General features: G+C 53.8%; 3 non-coding genes across 3 annotated transcripts; 2 read left to right on the top strand and 1 right to left on the bottom strand.

Annotated features, from left to right (window-relative positions):
* Positions 1 to 10,244: 10,244 nt before the first annotated feature.
* On the bottom strand, positions 10,245 to 10,338 carry TRNAI-UAU. Its single transcript has 2 exons — positions 10,301 to 10,338; positions 10,245 to 10,280 (listed from the first exon to the last, which is right to left on the bottom strand). It is a non-coding gene; the product is annotated as a tRNA-Ile (tRNA).
* Positions 10,339 to 13,424: 3,086 nt separating this feature from the next.
* TRNAF-GAA lies at positions 13,425 to 13,497 on the top strand. Its single transcript has one exon. It is a non-coding gene; the product is annotated as a tRNA-Phe (tRNA).
* A 6,026-nt stretch (positions 13,498 to 19,523) lies between these two features.
* Positions 19,524 to 19,598, top strand: TRNAI-AAU. Its single transcript has one exon. It is a non-coding gene; the product is annotated as a tRNA-Ile (tRNA).
* The last annotated feature ends 2,536 nt before the right edge of the window (positions 19,599 to 22,134 follow it).

Here is a 22,134-nt window from a genome sequence, read left to right as displayed (position 1 = left end):
TTTCCCCCAGGAGGCATTGCGAGCTCTACCCAGCATTCAAATGGGCTGCGGGGACTGCGGGAACTGTGGGATAGATTCCCACAGTGCACCGCTTCTTCCAAAGTCGACGCAGGCCCACGTTACTGGTGACTCAGAAATGCGAATTAGGTGTATTTACTGTGGATACACAAATTCGACTACATAAGGTCGAATCCACAAAAATGACTTAAGTAGATTCGAACTAGTCTGGTAGTGTAGACAAGGCTTGAGCTAATTTTGTAGTGATAGACCTGTCCAAAGAATCACACACCCACCTTGGGAGCAAATCTTCACCCTAGCTCCTCTGCTTTACAGAATCCAAAACACAAGCAAAGCTTGTTAAGGCACCTGTGGGGTGGGCAGAGAGTTCAGGAGTGGGCAGATGTGACGCTTTCCGCATCAGCAGGCACCATGGGGGACTTAGCTGGTTAAGCTTGTAAGCAGTGAGAACCTGGGTTCAGTTCCCAGTGGTGCTTTGTGAAGTGGCTTTTGGGGCAAACTGCTATTGGCTGCTGTGGTTAGGCCAAGATTCAGAACTAGAATGGGCCTTTGGTCTAGCCCAGGGTGGCTGTTTTTATGGTTTAAATTACACTCACAGGCACTGATAAACAGAAGTTACTGAACGTTTGGCAGATAGGAGCTGGAAGGTCAAGTGGTTCCGGTCACCTCACAGATGACCCCGTTCCTATGGGACAGGGCAGGTCTGGAGCTCTCACACCAAATGCTCATTGTGGCTGCCAGAATCTGTGGGTTGATCATTTAGTTCATGCCCAGGGTTGAGTCCTGCTTTGGGCACCGTGTGTGAGAATTAAAATCCTAAACCGCCCTTTGAACTTCGGAAAGCAGCAGGAGGTGTTATTGTCCCTGCCCCAGAGCAGGACAGACCAATGGCGAAATGCCATTGAGTCCAGGATTTTACCATTTCCACTTGCATAACTTCCCTCCCACCCTTCTGGGCACCTAAAGCAGGGGACTGCGCCTGAGCCGAGACACGGACACTGCAACTTTACTCCAGGACCAAGCCGCATGACCCCCAATTAATCCGACACGAGGCAGCCAAGAGTGGTTTCATTGCACTGGAGATGTAGCCTAAAACATTATGTCTACACTGTGATTAAACCACCCAGGGCACCTGTCGCCAAAGCCCGGGTCAGCTGACTTCAGGCTTATGGGGCTCGGGCTGCAGTACTATAAAATTACAGTCCAGACAAATGGGCTCGAGGGGGGGCCCCCCCCCAACCTCTGAAGGCCCCACGATGGGTGAGGGTTTATGAACCCAGGCTTCAGCGTGAACACAAATATCTGCACCACCGATTTTAAGCCCACAGCTTTAGCTCCATGAGCCCAAGTCAGATGACCCAGGCCAGCCCTGCTGCCATCCTTAATCCCAGGAAGAGATGGACTCTAAGGGTACGTCTCCATTGCAGTTGCTAAAGCCCAGGTGTGGCACGCTGTGCTCAATGCAGCACCTGGGAATCCCATATTCACCACTTTCATATAAGGATGCCATGGGTTTGTACAAAGTCTGCCTGGTGAGGTATCATTTTAAAAATCTTGAACTGTTCATCTGTTGAACATTAATGTCTTCTTGCAGTCTCTGTGCTCGCATTGGTTGGGAAGTTCTGAAGGTTTGCTCTGTGTGCGTTACTGGGATATGTTATGAGGTTGGGAAATGGCCCCCACCCGCCTTTCAGGTGCGGACAATGGAGGAGCAAGACTCAACTGCTGGCCCATTGAAGGTATCCACACTCCTTAAGGACTATCCCAGGAACCATGTACAATGCAGGCTTCTCTGAGTTAGGCACAGAGGGGACAATGGCCACTGCTTGACTACATGGTAGCAAAGTGAGCTTCCTATCAAGTTGGAAAAAACCATGAAAGAGGGGAAGAGACATCATGGATTTGGCCTCTATCCCCACAACTTCAGCAGCTGGATAAACACACTGGAGAACAACGGACTGAACTGAAATATGATTCAGAAATCAGAAGAGAATAATAACAATAATACCTTGCAAACCAAAGTCCCCAAACAGACTAGTATTGGTTTTTCAGCAGAAAAATTTTCAGTTTGGGGTAATTTTGGTTTTATTAGGTCAGACCTTGCCAAGGGAAGCAGGGATGAAAATGTTTGAGTGGCCTCCTTCAGAAATAGCTCGGCTATAGACACTAGCTCTGGTTCATTGCTCTGGCCTTGCTCGGGTTGAGGGTATTTTAATAATTTGGGCAGGGTCCCAGGGTGTTTGGGGGAGATGATGAGGATGTTCGTCTTCTTGAGATAAAAACTAAGAAATACAGCACTAGAGAATTTTTTTTTAAGAATTCTGGGATTTAGATTTTATATTTAAAGCAAGAGAGTTCTGAGTTTCTGAAGGGAGCTAGACTTGCATAGCACAACGTGGAGCACAACCACGAGTGGGAAAAATCCTGAATCATCCAATCCACAGGGAGAATGCCTTATTCCTCTTAGGCCACATGATGAGGGGGTCTAACGCACTATCTCTTTGGAATAATGACCGCGCACTGTGTTTCTAAGTGTCAGTGCTGAGGGGGCTGAGACGCTCTGGGCACTAAGAAGTCGAGTTCCCAGCGAGAACGTGAGACGTAATTCTATGGGGCAGGTGCAGGGCTTTGGCACTGTCCCTGTTGTGGATAAACAGAGATCGGTTTTGAATCTCTTAAAATTGTTGTTTGCGCTGCCAGTTGCTCATCATAAAGTTTATGCTGTTAGATTTTTTTTCATGGTGTATTTAGGTCATTAAGAGAGTAAAAAGGATTGCTCTGGGTGTGGTGTTATTGGAGTGAGGCTAGCAAATGGTAGATGGCAAAGTGGTGCATCTGCAGCAAAAAAAGGAAACATGTGTGAGTAATGAAAATCCTTAAACCACTCTTTGAAATAACGAAAGCCGCAGAACGTGGTATTTGTCCCTACCCCAGAGCAGACAGACCAGTGGAGAAGTGCCATTGAAGTCCAGGATTTACCATTTCTACTCGCTAAACTCCCTCCCAACCTTCTGGGCTCCTAGAGCCAGGGGACTGAGCCAGAGCCCAGATATGGACACTGCAACTTAATCCAAGCCACATGACCCAAATTAATCCGACATGGGCCAGCTGTGAGTGTATCATTGCACTGGAGATGTAGCCTATATGTCATGTCTACACTGTGATTAACACAGCCAAGGCACCTTGTCGCCAAAGCCCGGGTCAGCTGACTCAGGACTTATGGGGCTGGGGACTGCTAAGACTATAAAATTACAGTGCAGACAAATGGGATTGCATGCCCTAACTCTGAGTGCGCCATGAAAAGCAAATGGGGGTTCAGGCCCAGGGAGGCGGAGGGGAGGTGAGGTGAGCTGGTGTGGGGAGCGGTGTCCTTGTGCGCCCCTGGGTTACCTGCTGCGGTGCGGGCGGCCCCCCTGCCCCAGCACACCTTGTCTCTGTCTCCACCTTGCTGGAGCTGGAGCCCGAAGCCGCCAAATCGTCTCTGTTCCCGCCAAGGAGCTTAATGCTACGAGACAGGTCTTGATTATGCGGGAAGCGAGGGGGGGAGGAGGGGGGAAATGTGTTGGGGGGGGATCGGTGGCATTCAGGTGGGGAAGGCGGAGCTAGAGCGTGAGCTGGGGCTCAGCACGCCGGACTCTTTCTGCGCCCCCAGCTCACTGCCCACCCGCTCACGCCTCTCTCCAACTCCCCTCCCATCTTCACTCCGCATATTGTGTCATACAGGAGCGCTTGTGAATAGAGTGCATGGGGGTCGACGATTAATGACTGCTCTAATGGTCTCTTATCTTTAGGCCATAATAAAAGTCGACTAATTTCTGAAAAAACGGAGTGGTAGTCATTGGGAGCCAGCGTATGATGTCTTTCCTGTCTTAGCCGGCTTGCTTACCTAGAACGAAACGCTTCTCTTGAGTGGGTTGTGATCCACAGTGGAGTAGCTCAAAACCTGCAAAGTGTCTCTGGCCCAGGGCCCAGGACATTAGCACAGCAAGGGAGGGGTGTGGCGAGTGACATCGACAAAGTACCTCTTTGCAGGACCTTTACCGCTACAAGATTTACTATTGATCAACAGGTGGTTGTGAAGGTGGTGACCACCACAGAGAGAATGCTGGACATCAGCCCAGGCTCAGGACCAGGGAGTGGGCAAGGGGCCAAGAGGAAACCTCAGAGACCGTCCTGTGGGCTTTGCCTCAGCAAGGTCTCCTTCTCCAGGTCTCCTCTTTGAGGACTGAGAGAAGTATTCCGGGTTCACATATATGAGCGCACAGGTAGCGAACCTCTTTTGAGTTTTCCCCTCTCTTCCCTTTTCCTGATTTTACTAGAGACCAGCCGTCCCTGTGTGATACACGTGCTACGTGTAAAGCTACGTTTTGCAGTTTTAGCCTTTATAAGCTTGATAAAATATTTCAAAAGGAGGGCCAGTTATCCCCTTGCATGGGGCCATGCTGAACCCTCCCTGTATGCATGCATACTTGTATCTAAATAAAGGAGCCTCGGGCTGTCTGACCCAAATTCATTGGTGTGGTTAATTTTCCACAACACTGTTTAGAAGGTAAGAGCCTCCTCAAGGTTTGAAATCTGTTCAGTCTGATCCATCTGGTGATGAATTCTAAGCATGGAAAACATAAGGAGGCAGAATTTTATTCCGCACCTGGGATTTTGTCCCCTAGAATTACTGGAGACATTAGGGTTTGTCCTTTGTGTTTCACCTTTTCCTCCATCCATCCCTTCCTCCTTTCTCTTCTCTTGCTTCCTTTGTCCTTTCACCTGTTTCCCTCCCAACACCAAGAGCGGGGTGTGTGTCTGTGTTGCAGGGGAGTGCTCGGCAGCTCCCACTGTGGGAGGTCCACCCAAAAATGTGGGGCTGAGATAGTGCTCGGGCAGTGATCCCCACCAGTGATCTGGGCCATCCTTTCGGCTCCCTGGTGAGAACCCTCAGCCTCCCGTCCTCAGTCTCTACCCTGATTGGCTGAGCAGGGGGTTATTGACAGGGAGGAGACTCAGGTCCTTGTTGTTCTCTTTTAAGACCAAGTAAATAAGTCAGAACCAGTCATATGTTTGACAAATTTTGCTGCTTCTCTGTATTAATTGTCTCTGAGCAGTTCATGATTCTCTCTAACATTGCAGTTCTCCTCAAATACTTGCTGAATATTTATTGTGCACTGTTGTTGGTCTGGAGCTCATCTGAGAGCACTTTATTCAGGTCATTCAATGGATGAAATTCAAGATCTGATGGTTAGTTTGAAAATCAGGGCTCTTGGGTCCTATTTCCAACTCTGCCACTGGCTGGCCGTGTGACCTAAGACAAGTCATTTCTCCTGTCTCAGCCTTAGCTTCTCCCTCTTTCAGGTAGGGATAATAATGATCCGCTCCTACCTACCTTACGGTATGTGGAGGCAGGGCTGGCTCTAGGTTTTTTGCCTCCCCAAGCAAAACATTTTTTGTCTGCCTCCCCCATCCCACTTCTGCCCGAGCCCTGGGTTCTCCCCTCCCGACACCAGCACCCCCGGCCGCCCCAGCTCAGGGCATCCCACACACTCACACCTCCTTGCTGCCCCAGCCCTGGGCTCTATCCCCCACACACCCTGTGCTGCCGCCAGCTCTCGACTCTCCCCTTCCCCCCTACCAGTGCTCCCCCCCCCACACACCCCCTGCTGCCCCAGCCCATGGTCACTGGTAACTTGCTCCCAGTTTAATAGTATAGAAAAAAGAGAGGATTGAATGTGTAACAGGGAGTTTGGTAAATCTTGGTTATTTTAGTTTTGTAACAGGCTCCTGTCCACCTCCAGTAGAGTTTTCAGTCCCAATGGCAACTTACTTACCAAATGTAATACAGACTAGTCCATGCCTCCCACGTGGATTGTGGTTCTTGTTCTTCTGCACATTGTAGGCCCATGGAGGCCAAGGACCTGCAAATGTGTCTTCAATGTGCCTTTGTTTCATTGATGAAAACATAAACTAGACACTTAGAGGACTGGAACTGATTTCATTGGAGGGACATGTTTGCTAGGTTTTTAAAATGCATTTTGGCACAGGAAAGTGTTGAAGTGGTGTTCTGTTCATTTCAGGCATCCGCTAGTCAGTGGAGGCTCCTGAACAATAATGGAAACAGATACACAATTATTTTTGGAAAGAGCCAGTCTTATAAGGGGGCAATTTGAACCAAGTACCACTTGAGCTGCAATCACAACACTCTACCACTGAGCGTAGACCCCCATGATAATTGTGTTGGCAAGTCAGTGATCTTAAGGATCTTGAAACCTGAGAGTTGGAAGTTCGTTTCTTTCCAGCACCAGTGTTGCTGTCTGTAGGAGCATCCGGAGCTATGGGGTGAGTGGGAAAGGCCAAAAACACACTCCCACGTAGCTTTCCAGTTATCAGCAAAAGGAGCAGCGCGAAATCAGGACCAACGAGAATGTGTTGGTGTCCGCAGATCAGGACAGAATCCACTCTCCCGAGAGACGTTCTCGGCGGAGGGCGACAGCACACAATGGGGGCTACCTACCCGGCCACGTCCCAGCAATGGAGTCTTTCTAGTCCCACTTTAGCGTTACCAGCAATTTCTAATCAGTCTTCTTTTGGCCCAGACTTCCCTCCCTGAGCAGCACCAGCACTAATACCTGGGCCCCCTGCTAGTGTTAAATCTGCCTATGAGCTGAGGACCCAGCAGCTTGGCAAAGAGCCTGATCAGCCCCCTTCTGTGCTGGGGATTTGAGACGAAGACCCTGGCACTGGGCAGTGGCAGCCCTGAAGGGAATGAACCCAATGTTGGCCCCGTGAGGCCCTGATCCAGAACGCTTACTGCCAGGCAGCTTATTGTGCTACGCTCTCGCAGTGGCTAGTCTCCAGTGAGGATTCCAAAAGCTTTCTCTGCTCCAGGGGAGGACCTCTGGGACGGAGGGAGGCAGGGCTCCTGCAGGCAATAGAAATCTTCCTGCTCGGCAGAGCCCCTGGTCCCCTCCTCATAGTGCACAGGGCCGCTGCACACATCACCCATGCACACATGCACACATCCTCTTTGTGAGGAGCAATCCAGCTCTGGGATATTGGGGGTTGAACCGTTTCCCACCGGCCTCCTCGCTGCAAATCTTCTCCTGGCTTCAGTGAGAGGAATGGGGCGTGAGGGGCGTAGTGCATCTGCGTAACAAGCTAGCAGCGTGGCCGTGGGGCCTCCAGCCGGTGGCTGCGGGTCCAAGTTCGCCAAAGCGCTGAACCCAGCCGACCCCAGGAGATTAGGACCCGGGTCACCAGCCCAACCCACCACGCGGCTGCTGCTGCTGCCCCGTTAGTGTGCGAGCTCCCACAGACACGCTGGGGAGAGCCCCAGCTGCAGGGGAGACGCCCTTGAGTGCCTGGCAGGGCCCAGCTCCTGGCTGACCTGCACTGCTGGGGGTCAGGGGGCTGGGTGACAGGGGGGCATTGGCTCTGGTGTGGGACTGTCACTTAACCCCCTGCCAAGCCAACAGGATCACAGCAAACGAAACCAGCTCGGCCGGCAGGGGAAGAGTTCAGTCCAGGGCCTGGTGCATTCTGGGAGCAGGGGCGGTGCAGAGAAAGGGCAGATACGGGGCAGCTCTGAACACTCTGCACTGAACTGCCTGTCCTGTCCCGCAGCCCCTGTTACAGGGGGCTTTTAGCCATAGTTTTAATCAGGCCAATAAATTGAAACAAACCCCTTTTAAATCATTGCTCAGCCCGAGTCCTTCACCCACATTCCTTAGGGCATTGGGTGTTTCATTTCCTGCCTCAATTTCCCACAGAGACACAATTTCCTTTGCACAGATCCGTGAACAGCAAAACCTCCCTGTGTCTCTGGTCTGAGCCAGGGCATTCGATTCCAGTGAACCCTTCTCTCCTGCAATGGTGATGGTCAGACAGAGGGGACGTGGCACCTGCATCCCTGGCCAGGGAGATGTTGGCTCGGCTCTTTCTTTCTGCTGCTGTTGTTAGTCCATGAAACATCAAGGGTGGAATGCAAGGCTGAGTTCACGCGCCAGCCCTCTGAAAAAATTTCAGTGCCCCAGAGTTATCCTGCCCCCTGCTATTGGAAACGATGTGCTGGAGATTTGAATGGGAAAGGGACTGTCTGAATTGTCAGAGTGGGGAATGAACAACAATCTACAGCAATGTCATTAACACAAACACACTCTCATCTTGCTCCAGCCGGAAGGGAAATGGCAGGAATTCTTGCTGTTCACCTAAGGACAACACTTACACTGATGTGCAGCAGTGAGTGTGCTGGGGAAGCTGGTCTGAGCAAACAATTTTTGAAGTGACAATTCAGTGAGAACAGAATCATCATGATACAGCTGTACATCCAGTAGTTATGGCCGAGTGGTTAAGGCGATGGGCTAGAAATCCATTGGGGTCTCCCTGCCCAGGTTCAAATCCTGCCAACTATGCAAGTACTGCGTTGTTGTTATTATTACTGTAGACTTAGTGCCTGAGCATCCAGAGTGGAAACTGGAGCCACATCTACTTTCACTCTGTCAACACTTAAAATGCTGCAGTGGCACTGCTATAGCACTCTGGAGTAGACAGTGACTGGAGGGGTTTTCCCATCCCTGTAATAGCTGCATTGACAGAACAATTCTTCCTTTTCTTTAGCACTATCTAACCCGGGCTTAGGTCACCTTAACTCTATGGGTTTGGGGTGGGGGTTTCACACCCTGAGAGACGTCGCTCTGCCAGTTCAGTGCCCAGCGTACACCAGCCCTTAGATCCCTCTTGGTATTTCAATGCAGGCATTGACCTGTGAGAGGAAAACATCAGCTCGCAAACACAGAGACTGAATTCCCCACATTTAATCTCGCTGCACTTTCCAGAAAGTCACAAAATTCAATTCATTCTTTCTAGGACAGAGAAAAAAATAAGTGACACTTAAGTTTTTGGCTTGGGTAAATAAAATTAAGTGTTTAATCAATATAGTAAAAATCTGTACTGATTCCTCTAACTAACACCAAGGCGTGTAATAGGAACAGACAAATCTTGTCAGTGACGACTAATTTCACAAATGATCTTCCCATTATTAATTTCCACGCTGCCCCCACTGGAGGTCTGGGCATCTCCAGTGTCATTGCGCTGCATTCACCTTCCCCTAGAATTGTTCTCGGACATTCGACTTCCTCTGCAGCCTGGGGCACAGGGTCACTTGCTGGAGAATTCCCTGCACCTTGAGGTCTCTAAGCCACGATTTGAGGACTTCAATAACTCAGACATAGGATAGGGGTTTGTTACAGGAGTGGGTGGGTGAGATTCTGTGGCCTGCATTGTGCAGAAGGTCAGACTAGATGATCATAATGGTCCCTTCTGACCTTAAGTCTATGAATCTATGAATCTAGTCCCAAATTTGGAAAATTGTGCAGTTCAGAATGTGAATAGTGACCTCGTCTCCTTCCTGCACCTGTTCTACATTGCTCCACAGCAGCTTCGCCACCTGCAGAGTCACCCCAGCACGGCAGTGCAACCCCCAGGATTCAGCAGGGGCCCCTGGCAAGGACAGTGGGTGCAGCTAACATCCCAGTGTGCCTGGCCCTGAGGCAGCTGTAAAAAAGCAACACCCCCCCCCAGGAGTAGAGAGACTGAATTCCCCAACTTTAACATCATGACCCCCTGTAGAAAGCCACACGTGTCAGTTGTATTTTCACAGGGAGATGCAAAAATCAAGTGACACCAATTTTTAAGTTGAGTAAATAAAGTTGAGGAGATAGTTATTAACCTCCCAAAAATATGCTAAAGATCCCTCAGTATAACACCTGAAGGTGAAATATGAACAGAGACAAACCTTGTCAGCAAAGGCTCATTTCCCAAACGATCCTCAAAATGTTACTAATTCCCACCTCTCCTCCGCAGAAGCTCTGTGCAGTGTAACTGTTCTGCAGGCAGCTTCCCATTAAATGCTGTTGTGGGACATTCCCAGGGCTGGAAATGTACCAACAACAGAATTTGAAGAGCAAACCTGCCTCCCCGCACCAGGCGGGATTTGTCCCTGTCACTTAGTGTTTGTCAATAGTACAGATGCCCTGGGCAGGACTCCAGGCTCTGCTTGAGGGATCCTGGCACAGGGGCTGGTGGCAGAGAAAGGATTGTAGATTCTGACCTGAGCTCTGGAGAGGAGGTAATAATTGAAAGGGGCCTTTATTGACTCCTCCTCAGGTTCCCCTGGACTGGAATTCTACATTCCACAGGGCCAGATGAGGGGGTGATGCCATTTGGCTAATGAAAACCAGTGCTCCAGGTGAGGCTTGAATTCACACCCTCAGCATAGCTCCTCCCCACACTGCCTTATAAGTACTGTGCGCTAACCAATTGTGCCACTGGAGCACCTGTTTAATTGTGATTTTCTGAGACCCCTAGGCTGATAAAGCCAAGTTGTGACCCCAAAACATTCTCAGTGGAGCTGAGAGCAGGTAGCGACAAGTGTTGTACTCGGTGGGGTGGATTCTTCTTAAGGCTTCCAGGCACCATTTGACCCTTTTGTTCTTCCCTGTGTAATAACAGAGCTGGTTAAGACTCAATGGAGAGTCTTGCTGAAGACCAACAGATCTGAAATCACTGAGAACCAGCTCTAAGCATTAGTCCTGCTTTGGGACAGTGTCTCTCATGCAAGAAACTGCCCAGTCTGCGCTAGCAGTGAGGATCCCTCACTAACAGCTGAAATCAGGGAGAGCTGTGTGACGTGCAGGGCCCCAGGGGTGCCTGAACAGGGGGGAACAACACCCCAGGACTTTTAAAAACGAGAGGGCTCTGCCTTGCCACTTTGTAATGACCGTAAGGGCGAGTGAGGGTGGGGAGGGGGCGGAGAGCAGTGAGCGGGAGGTGAGGTCTGGGGGGAAGAGGCAGCTCAGGAGCGGGGCCTTGGGGAGAGGGGGTGGGGCAGGGGCGTGGTGTTGAGTGGAAGGGATGGGGCTACTGTTCGGGCTCTGGTGGCCGCTACTTTTAGGGAGCCTGCCCCGCTCCTGGTGGGACCACAAGACGTCCCGGAGCAGAGAGGGTGGCCAGCAGAGCGGTGACAGGGGGGAATGGCAAGTGGCCGGCAATGTGGCCAGACAGCGGAGGGAGAAAGGGGCTTTCCCCCCAGGAGGTGAGAGGTGAACTCTGGGTTTTCACTGACCCAGGACAGCAGCTGTGGGTGAGGTGCAGTGAAGGGAGGGGCACATCCACAGAGCTTCTGGTGTCTGGATTTAGGAGCCCGAGGCAAAAGGCCACTGCCCAGCGCGCTGTGGGGGGGTGTTTTGCTCATAGTATTGTGTTATGAATCCTGATTGTGGTGTTTTCCCAAGTTAATACAAGGTGATTTTCCTCCTTTTTCTTAAAGTTTCTTTTCTACACTCAGTGCGTGTGAGTGGGGAAAGTATCACCTCTTAGAGGCACCCAGTGGCCAGGGTTAGTTTCCCCAGGTTACTGGGTGGGGGCTTAAGCAGATTGTGTGTTGCGTTGTTGAAGAGGAGCCCCAAGCACCCAAACAGGGAATTGTAACTTCAACCTTCAGAGTAAGAGCCAGAGGTGCTGCCAGCTGAGCTAGCCAGGCCGCCTAAACGTATTAACCCCTTTCACCGCAAGAGCAAACACCGGGTACTTCTGTGCTTCTCAGCAGCTGGGAAAGAGCCTCCTGGGGGAAATATCTCCTGCCCCACCGCCAAAAGGAGCCCCTTGAGTGGGAACGGTTGGAGGCCCCACCTGCTTTCCAACCACCTTGTGATGCTGGCTGGCCGCAGAACGAGTGCTGGTCTGTGGGTGGCCTTCAGTGGGGGCTCCAGCCTGGGACTCTTCCTCCCTCCTGCCTAGCCCTGACTATGAAGCCTGGCCCTGGCCCTCCTTCCTTTAAATGCCATGTGGGCAAGAGGAAGAGTGTGGCAGCTACAGGGACCAAAGGTGAAGCAGCGAGAAACAAACATATGGTGAACCCGCAGGAATTTCTAGCCAACGTGTTAAGTTCTAGGACCCCAACCTATAGCCACCAGCACATTGAACCGGACAGACTAAAGACCTATCTCCAGTGGGCATCAGCCACCCAGCATAAAGGTAGCCAAGCACATTGGGCTCCAGGGCTTTGCAGCAAACCAACACATCTCCATGAGGTCCCACTGAGATTTGAACGCAGATTCCAGGAGTCAAAGTCCTGAGTGCTGCCCATTACCCCATGGGACCTGCTGTTATTTCATTTTCTAGACCCCTGTGACTCTCAGCTGGCTGGTTTGCACTCTGCACTTATTGCTTCCCACCAGCGGCTTCCTCTCGCGGGACTCTCTCTCCTCCTCCAGCGACTGTGGTCCTGCACTATCAGATCCACGGGTCCTGCCCTGAGTCCCTGCATCCCCCTGCTTTGTCTCCATTCCCTGCAGGCCGCAAAAATGTCAGCTTCACTCCCTTCACACGGTGCTTCTGCTCATGTCGGCCAGCTGCAGCCTCATCTCCTGGAACTCGGGCAGCTGTCGCTTGATCCAATTGTACAGTCACACGCTGACTGGCTCCCCAGCCTGGATGATCTTGTGGAAAACCCACAGGCGACACTGCAGGACTTGGCACGGTTGGTAAGCTTGGCACTGGCAGCCAGCTCCCCCCGCCCCCACTACAGGCCTTGCCGACAAGCTCCTCCTCTTCCCCTTCAGCACCTGCCAGTGATCAGCTGTTCAGTGGGGTGCAGGAGGCGCTGGGCGGGGAGGAGGAGGAGCAGAGACAGGAAGAGGTGGGGGAGGGACAGGGGTTGGGGGAAGGGGTGCGGTGGAGGCAGGGCCTGGGCAGGAAAGGGGGGATTCGTCCCAGACCCCGGATCCCTCTAGGGCCGGCCCTGAAGGGAAGCACCGACTATCACAGTGACAATACAACTGACCAGCCTTGCGGGGGAGGCTGAGGGAGATCTGCACTCACCAGGTCTCTTCTCTCCCCCACGGTGAGCCAGACACTGCTCTCTCCTGGCTCTCACTCTAGCAGCTGGACGCCAAGGAGCCATTTCCCCACAGGAAGTGCATTGAGTGCCCCTGTGGTGCTGGGGGGCTGGTGCTGCTGCTGCCTGTGGGGCTGGCAGGGGGGCCAATGTCTGCACAGACTCTCAGCTGCCAGGCCGGAGGGGGCACTTGGGACCTTACCAGACTGGCTCAGTGAAGACGGGGGGTTGACAGAGCAATACAGACGCTCTCCAGAGCACGGAGCAGCAGCCGCCCATGCAGCCAGGCAATGAGCATTTCCCACAGCCTGGAGCTGAGGGGGAGGCAGCAGCTGCTGTTCCAGCTCCTCGGGGACAGGCCCTGTCAGCCAACAGCCACTTCTTACTCCCCACAGCTAAGGGCGCCGGGTTCCTCCGGTGGGGGTGTGGAGCAGCCGTTCGTTTTCCTGTCCTTTTTGTGTGCAACTGCTGACAACAACATCCCGGACAGAGAAGCAACAGGCCAAAATATTATCATGCAGCTGCCAAAGTAGCTCAGTTGGGAGAGCATTAGACTGAAGATCTAAAGATCCCTGGTTCAATCCCAGGCTTTGGCAGGTCCTTTCATCTCTCTTTGTGCAGGGGTGGCTTGTTTTCTGGGAGCACAGCAGTGCCTGCACCCAAGGTGAGTCCCTGAGCTTGGGCTCTGCAGTCAGAAAACAAGGAGAAATGAGAGCTGTCTTTCCCAACACAGTAGGAAGAGAGTGAAGCAGGGTGGCCCTCAGGAATGACAGGTGGGGATGGAAGCTCCTCTGCCCAGCTGAGCAAGGGCAGTAGCAGGGAAGGGGCATCTGTAAAAGTGACCCTGCAACACCTCTCCTTCTCTAGGCACCTAGAGCAGAGGCAGCTGGTGCTGACAGCTCCAAGGGAAGGCTTAAAAGCCACAGAGCAACTGAGGGCAGGGCCAGAGGAGGGCAGGACCATGCCTATGTGTTGCCTTCAGACAGGCACAAAGACACCCTGCTCCCTGCCATGCCAAAAAACACCCCACTGAGAAGGTCACCAAGCAAGCGGGGTCAGCTGCTGATGCTCTGTGGCCAACATCACGAGAAGATGGTAGGAAAGTGTCAGTGGCCACAGCCCCCATGGTGGATGGGCCTCTGAGGGTTCCCATTCATGGTGCTACACTTTTGCAGTGGGGCAGGAGATTTTATCTCCAAGAGGGTTTCCCTTCCCCCAGCTGGCGAGAAGCAGAGAAACACCCAGGCTCCCAAAGGTGCTATGTAGCAACCCCCCTCAGCACAGGGACAGGCGCACAGTTGGAAGAGAGAGACTGCTCCACAAAACGCTTGTCCTGTGCATCTGCCCAGTTTCTTTGGCAAGCCAGGAAGGGCAAAGGCGAGAATGGAAGCAACCTGAGGCTCATGGCCCCAGCCTTTGAGACGCCCAAACCTCCCAACTCACTTCCCTGGGGCTCTTGCTGAATCCAGAACAATGGCCTGAGCAGCCAAGAAGAGGTTCCCAGCCAGAAAGGGAAGCAGGACATTCCAGCACAATGGTAAAACTGTACAAACACAACGACAAAGGGACTCGAACCCTCAATTACCAGATCCAAAATCAAACACCTTATCCATTAGGCCAGGTGGTCACAGAAGCAAAACTTTTTCCAAGCACTTATTTGGAAAATGCGGGACACTGTGTTTTTCTCTGGTCCTCTACTGAGGGGGTCCGAGCAATCTCAATGCACAAGAAGTCGAGTATCCTATACGAGATGTGAGACAAATCCTCTGGAGCCAGGTACAGGACATTAGGCAGGGAGGCTCAGGCATGAAGGGATTGGGGTGCAGTGAACAACCCAGCTATACTAGGTGCTTAGATTTGGTTCTCACTGAGAGGAGAAGGAGGAATCCTGCTGACAGGCAGTGGCTGTGGAGAAAAAGTGGGATGTCCAGGCTGCTCAGGTCTCCTTCTTCCAGCTCCTCATCTGGCTGAGCTGCTCCACCGGCCTGGACAGGTCCTCTGCATGCACAGCAAATAGCCCAAGAGCCATTGCTGCCCAAACCTGTGCTGGGGGGTGAGCTTCTGTCTTCCCTGTCCCACCCGCGCTAGAGCAGACCACTAGATTGAGAGACACAGTCAATAACGATTAAGGCTAAGATTATATAAAGGGGGTCACAGAATCTGTGACTTTCAGAGATCTCAGTGACATTTTCCACCTCAGCCCTGGGGCAGCAAGACTGGAGCTGTCGGCCGGTGGGGGCCCCACAACTATCAGTCACCAGTGCCGGAAGGGGCTCCCACAGGCCCATGCCACCACGGATGGACCCCACAGCTCCCAGCTACTGTGGGTGGATCCCAGAGCTCGGCATCAATCAGGTGATTCTGGGCAGTTCGGGGTCCCCAGGCTCCCACAGGAGGGTGAAGCAGGTCACCCCTGGAGCAGGTTAAAGCTGCAGGTTGACAGTGGGGTTGCTGCCCCTGTGAACAGCTGCTGTAGCACCACCTGGGCAGGACAGGGACAGCCAGTTATACCGCCCCCCCAGCCTGTATCGGGGGATGGGAGCACTCACACCCTGGGGACCCACCCACCAGAGATCTACTGGGGGGAGAGTGGCACCCACACACCCAGGATCGTGTAGGGGGGGACAAGGGCATCCACACTCCGGGATCCTCTGCAGAGGGACGGACACCCACACACCCAGGATTCTGTATGGGGGGCAGAGGTACCCGGACACATGGGCGGGGGGATGGGGGGCACCGAAACATCCGGAATCTTACCTGGGACGACAGCGGCGCCTGCAGCTCGACATGAGACAGGGGTGGGGGGAGCAGGAGCATTTCCCAGTTCCAGGCTGTCCCCGTCTGGCCAAGGCACAGAGCTCACAAGCAGAGTTTGAAGCTCCAGGTGCCGGGCCCTGTGGCTGGTGCCTGTGATCCCAGCTCCTGGGGAGGCTGAGGCTGGCGGATCGCTTGAGCTCAGGAGTTCTGGGCTGCAGGGGGCTGTGGCGATCGGGTGTCCGCGCTAAGCTCGGCATCAATATGGTGATCCTGGGGAAGCTTGGGGTCCCCAGGTTGCCTAAGGAGGGGTGAACCGGCCCAGGTCAGAAACAGAGCAGGTCAAAACTCCCGTGCTGATCAGTAGTGGGATCGTGCCTGTGAATAGCCCCTGCAGTGTAGCCTGGGCAAGACAGTGAGACATGGTCTCTTTTCATACAGACACCCCCCGCAGAGCCTGGATGGGGGATGGGAGCACCCACACGCTGGGGATTCTGACTTGGGGGGAGGGACGCCTCCCTGCAACACGGATCTTGAAAAGAGGAACGGCGACACCCACACACCACAGAGCCTGGATGGGGACAGGGGAACCACACACGGGAGCTAGTTCATGGGGTGGGGGACACACCCATATGCTCCATTGCACCATTCTTAATGAGAAGAACGGGGGCATCCACACAACACGGATCCTTAACAGGCTGGGGGGACACCCACACACCCCACTATTAACCAGGAGGGACAGGGACACCAGACACCCCCAGCAGCATGGAGAACACCCACATCCACCGGATCCCTCATGGGGGGTAAGACAGAGGGGATTGTAATGGGGCCCAGTGCACCCACGCACCAGGGATTGTTAAGGGTTGAAGGGACAGGGACACCCACACACACTGAGATCACGTCCTTGGAGGGACGCAAACCTCCACAGAAGGACCTGGTCTGTTCCATGATGGCAGCCCAGCCTGGGTGAGTCAAAGTCTCTTTGCCCCAGAGATCCTGACTAGGGCAGAGGAGACACCCCCCCCCCCCATAAAAACCCACCAGAGATCCTTAATGGTTCTAGGGTGCACCCACACACCAGGGATTCTTATTGGGTGGGAGGGAATGGGAGACAGCCAGACACACTGAGATCACTTCCTCCCAGGAGCCTGGGCCGAGGACCGGGAGACCAAGTCCCCCTTTACATATCTGCCAGACAAACCTTCCTCCCACTCCCTCCACACAATGTTCTTATTTGGAGGGTGAAGCCGGTGGAATATCCCATGGAGGATTCTTATCTGGGGAACAGGGGGAACCACTTACCACCAGAGATTCTTAAGGGCAGGAGGGGGAACAGGGACTCCCACCTCTGTGGCATGGGGGTGGGTCGCCTGCTGGGATTCATCTGGGCATATTTCACTTCGTCAGCTCCCTGCCATTGCCTTGGGGGCCCCTTGTTCGCGTGCCTCTGGCACCCAGTTTAGCCTCCTTCCTGTGGGCTGAAACGCTTTGATCTATCTAATGGTCTGTGGGATCAATATGTGTCATGGTGTTAATTCTGTGTTATTCGGTTTCAGACTAGGTGAGCTAATGGCCCCTTCTGCACTTAAACGCCATGAAAACCATTTCCCTGGTTTCTCCTTGCGCCTGACAGGCACCATGGTGAGGGGCCCAATAGAAGATCCTGGAACACAGCGCTTCGGCTCTTACTTTACTTGGGGACGTTCAGCGCTTTCCTAGCAAAGCTGCTGCTAAAGCGCTTGGGTTTGAGGGAACGGTTCGGCTCGATTCAGAGATCTGCCTGCGGGGTTGTGAACCTGCCTCGAGGATGCGGGAAACGCAACCGAGCAACGGGATAGGCGTTGGCTGAGCTCCAGGCTGCCCCCGTGTGGCCAACGCTTAGAAAAAAAAAAACTGAGCCGCGGAGTTTACTCCTCCTCGCTGGCCGCTGGGAGGGACCTGAACACGCGGAGGCATGAAGGCTCCTGTCGTGTAACGCTTGTTAGGTGGGCAGCTGAGCGTAACAGGTTGCCGGAGTTCAGGGCTGCACCCCGGGGTGCTGAGCAGGTGTCTGTGCTCAGGTTAGCCTCACTATGATGGTTTCTGGGAAGTTTGGGGTCACCAGTCTCCCTAAAGAGAGGGGAGCCAGGCCAGAAAAGGAAGCTTTCAAAACTCTGGTACCAATTGGGCAGTGGGGACTGCCCCTGTGAAGAGCCGCTGCAGCCCCGCAAGGGAGAGAAGGTCTCTCTTTATGCAGCCCCCACCCCACTCACCCATTCCTCAGGACGAGGGTTGTGCTCAAAGATCTGTGCCTCATGTTTTCACGTCCATGTGAAGCACACAGTGCAAATAACCCTCAGCTCATCAGCTCAGTTCCAGGCTCCACTTCCACCCGCTCAGGCAAGATGGTGCAGAGCAGCCCCTGGGTGGCTGTGGGCCTGGGGAGGCTTTTGATTTTTCGGCCTGACCGCTACGGGCAGCAAGGCCAAAAGTCAGATGGCCGACTCTCCCGTCCACCACGCTCATCAGGAGCCCTTAGGCTCGGAGAATGCGGGCATCGCCCCCCACTACCTCTCGCATGCAAAGCGAGCGCTCTGCCGCTTGAGCTAATTCCCCGCAGCTGGCCTGACTCTCAGGCACCGGGCAAAAAAAGGCAAGGGCTCTGTGGCCTTAAGCAGAACACAGCCTGAAATGGGGGCGGGGCACTACCCAGAGCTGGGGAAGGGGGTCCGAGTCCCAGCCACGCTCCTCGGCACAAACACCAACGCTCCCTCCCTGGAGTGTGTCTGGGCTGAGAGTTAGCCCCAGAAACAAGCACCAAACTTCAGAAGACAACGCAGGGATAGATCACTTGACGATTGCCTGCTCTGGCCATTGCCTCTGAAGCGCCTCATCGGTTACTGTCAGAAGACGGGATAGTGGCCTAGCTGGACCATCGGTCTCACCCAGGAGGGCCGTTCCTATCTTCACCACTTTCCTCTAACCCAAGCAAAGCCAGGAGCAGGCCCAGCTCAGCAACTCTAGCAGACTCCCTGGCCCCCGGCCCAGCATACAGCAAAACGACCCTGCCTCCGCCAGGATAGACAGCCACCGACTCCCTCTTCCAGACCAACGCAGCCCTTCCCCGCTTTGGCTTTCTCCAAGCTGTCTGCGTGCTCTGCTCTGCTCCACGGCTGCCATGCTGCCTGAGATCAGGAGGCTGCGAGGTCTCACGGTCTCAGCTGAGCTGGTATCGCGTGCCACCCCGCCCATCTCCTCATTCCCTTCATGGACCCCTGGGATGTGAGTAATTCTGTATTTGAGTGGCTCTCCCTCCCGGCCAATGAGCTTGGCGTAGACTAGCAGGGAGGGAGGAGGAAAGGGATTGTGCTCCAGTGAGAGCTCAGAACAAAAGGTGCAGGTCCCCCACTAGAGCCCAGCCCAGCAGAGCAAAGCAGAGCAGAGCAGGCTGGAGAATATGTGTCTGGGTCTGACTACTTCTCCCATGCTCTTCCATTTGAGCTAACTTCCCCCAGCTGTCACCAGCCTCCCAGTCAGCGCAAGGGGGAGAAGGGCCGGGGAGGAAGAGCTTTGTGCTCCGCAAGGGCTGGCTTTTTGGGAGGCCAAGCGGGGAGAGGGATGGAGGCCACTGGAGGAGCTGAGCTGGCTGACTGTCCATGGCCTTCTAAAAGAAGGGCAAGAGAAGGTCCTGGGGCTGCCTTGCCGCTGGATATGTGGGCATTGATCCCGCTGCCTCTCGCATGCAAAGCGAGCGCTCTACCACTTGAGCTAATTCCCCTACCTTGACAGGTGGTGTCTCGATCCATCCATTCGATAACGGAGGCCACATGTTCCCCGCGCCAGCCAGTGACTCTTTCCAAAAGGGTCAGGCAAGGGAGGGCTTGCCGTTGGCCAGCTAGCTCAGTTGGTTTAGAGCGTGGTGCTAATAACACCAAGGTCATGGGTTCAAGCCCCATGCTGGCCACCGGGAGGGAGAGGTTGGCTTCTGCTCTTTTGGCTGACTGCTAGGGGTGGCAGAGGCCAAAACCAGGTGGCCCGGGAGTGGGCAAGAGCCCTGCTGGGCGCAGGCGCCGGGCAGGACCAAGCTCCTGACACCTCCTTGGGCTCCCCTCCCTGGGCTCCTCGCTCCACCTGCTGCCTGAAAGGAACTTGGAGACGGGTGAGCCCGGCCGGCTGCCTTCCAGGCTCATAGGAGGGCCAGGCTTGAGCTGCCCGCCCGCGAAGCCAAAATCGCAGGCCTGCCGGCTCGCCCCCATTGTCCACAGAGGGTTGACCTGATGGCCCGAATTCTTGCCGGCCACCAGCTCCACCCAAATGTACCCGACACCAGATCACGCTCCCCAGCCCAAGCCACAGAAGAAGGCTTAATACTCGGCACCCCAACCTAGGGGAGAGGCTTCACACTCCGCCGGTGCAGGGTGACCTTTGGGACTTCCCTGGACACCATCCTCCCACCGCCCACAGCCAGACCCCCCAAGCCCACCCCTCTGACAGGAAGGAGCAGGAGGACCACTCCGCCCAGGGGCACCACCACTCGAAGTCAGCTTCACTTGCTTTCTCTTCTACCCCTTTCCTCCCAAGTTATGCGCGCCTCACGGGAGCCGGCCCTGGGAAGACGCAGGCACCGCACTCTGACTGGCGCAAGCCAAACGCCCACACCGAGAGTTTAGCACGGGCTCTTGAGGCACTGGAGGAACCCCATGCAGACGCACTGACGGAGCTAAGCTTTACGGCCAAGGGCCCTACCTGTGCGGAAAGCCAACTTGCTTGTGAAAAAGACTCCTCTTTCAGCTCCCCTTCCAAACTTCCAAATGCCTCCAAATGGGAAAACACACACACTGAAACACCCAAACGGTCCTAACACTGGGTCCAGGACCCGCCAATCAGAGTCTGGAGTCCTGCCCATGGTGTCTGTACTATTGACAAACACTAATTGCCACAATCTATTTGAAGCAGGGTCAGTATGAAGTCTACCCTGCCACCTGTTGGTGATCAGTTGTCAAGGCCTTTTGGGGCTGATGTCATTTTCATGGTTACACCCACCCCGGATTGCATGATGGGAGTGCTTTTCCAAATGGCCATTTCAGCTGCTGTGCGATGCCCAGTCTCTTTGTTATTAGGCCAGGAGTAATCCAGTGTATTTTCCTGTTGATTTTGGATCAAGGACAGAGAAATTGTACCTGGCATTTGAGGCCTGAGAGCGTCACCCTGGCCTGAAAAGTACTCACTATTAAGGGGTATGGGTTCCTAATGTCAAAACATAGTGGGAGTTTGGATTGGTTGTTTATTGGTATTCTTGTATGAGCTGGGGTTGTTGATATTCTTGCTGGTGTGGAACTACAGAGGTGGTTTTGAAGTTCTTCAAATTGTTGTTAGTGTTGCAATTGTTTACCCTAAGCTTATGCCATTAGATCTTTTCCATGGTGTATTTTGTTTCTGAGGGCTTGGCTACACTTGCAAGTTGCAGTGTTGGTGGAGGCTTTTCCAGCGCTGCAATTATTCTTTGGTCCACACTTGCAAGGCACATCCAGCGCTGTAATTCCCTGGCTGCAGTGCTGGCTGTGCACCTGTTGGGGTATAAGGAATGCAGCGCTGGTGATCCAGTGCTGCTCATCAGGTGTGGACACACACCAGTGCTTTAATTGGCCTCCAGGGAATAAGGAGATATCCCAGAATTCCTGTTCAGCCACTCTGCTCATCAGTTTGCACTCTTCTGCTCTGGCCTCAGGTGACCTGCCCTTTAAGTGCCCCGGGAATTTTAAAAATCCCCTTCCCTGTTTGCTGCAGCCAGGTGTGGAGTGCAATCAGTTAATCTTTCCAGGTGACCATGCCTCCACGCGGCAAACGAGCCCCAGCATGGAGCAATGGCGAGTTGCTGGACCTCATTAGTGTTTGGGGGGAGGAAGCTGTGCAGTCCCAGCTGCGCTCCAACTGTAGGAATTATGATAATTTTGAGCAGGTATCAAGGTCCATGCTGGATAGGGGCCATGATCGGGATGCGCTGCAATGCAGGGTTAAAGTAAAGGAGCTGCGGAGTGCCTATTACAAAGCCCGCGAGGGGAACCGCCGATCCGGCGCTGCCCCCACGACCTGCCGTTTTTACAGGGAGATGGACGCGATACTTGGGGGTGACCCCCCTGCCAATCCGTGGACCACGAGGGACACTTCTGAGCTGGGTGGGGGACAGGCGCAGCTGGTGGTGGCGGTGGGGGGGTGGTGGTGGTGGAAACCATGAGTGAAGCTACTGGGATAGGGGAAGACACCCCAGAGTCCCAGGAGGCATGCAGCCAGGAGCTCTTCTCAAGCCAGGAGGAAGGAAGCCAATCGCAGCAGCCAGCAGTTGCTGAAGGACAAACAGAGGAGCCGAGTTACCGGTAAGCGTCTTTTATTTTCAGGGTAGAAATGTTTCGGGAGAGGAGGGGGGGTCAGGGCTGCATACATGCATGCCTAGATGTGGAATAGCCCATTGATGTAGTCTATCACGTCTCGGTAATTGGCTG

This window comes from Mauremys mutica, unplaced genomic scaffold (genome assembly GCF_020497125.1).
Source record: "Mauremys mutica isolate MM-2020 ecotype Southern unplaced genomic scaffold, ASM2049712v1 Super-Scaffold_100251, whole genome shotgun sequence".
Lineage (NCBI taxonomy): Eukaryota > Metazoa > Chordata > Testudines > Geoemydidae > Mauremys > Mauremys mutica.
Note: the sequence above shows the minus strand (reverse complement) of the source record. Positions and strands in the feature narration are given on the sequence as shown.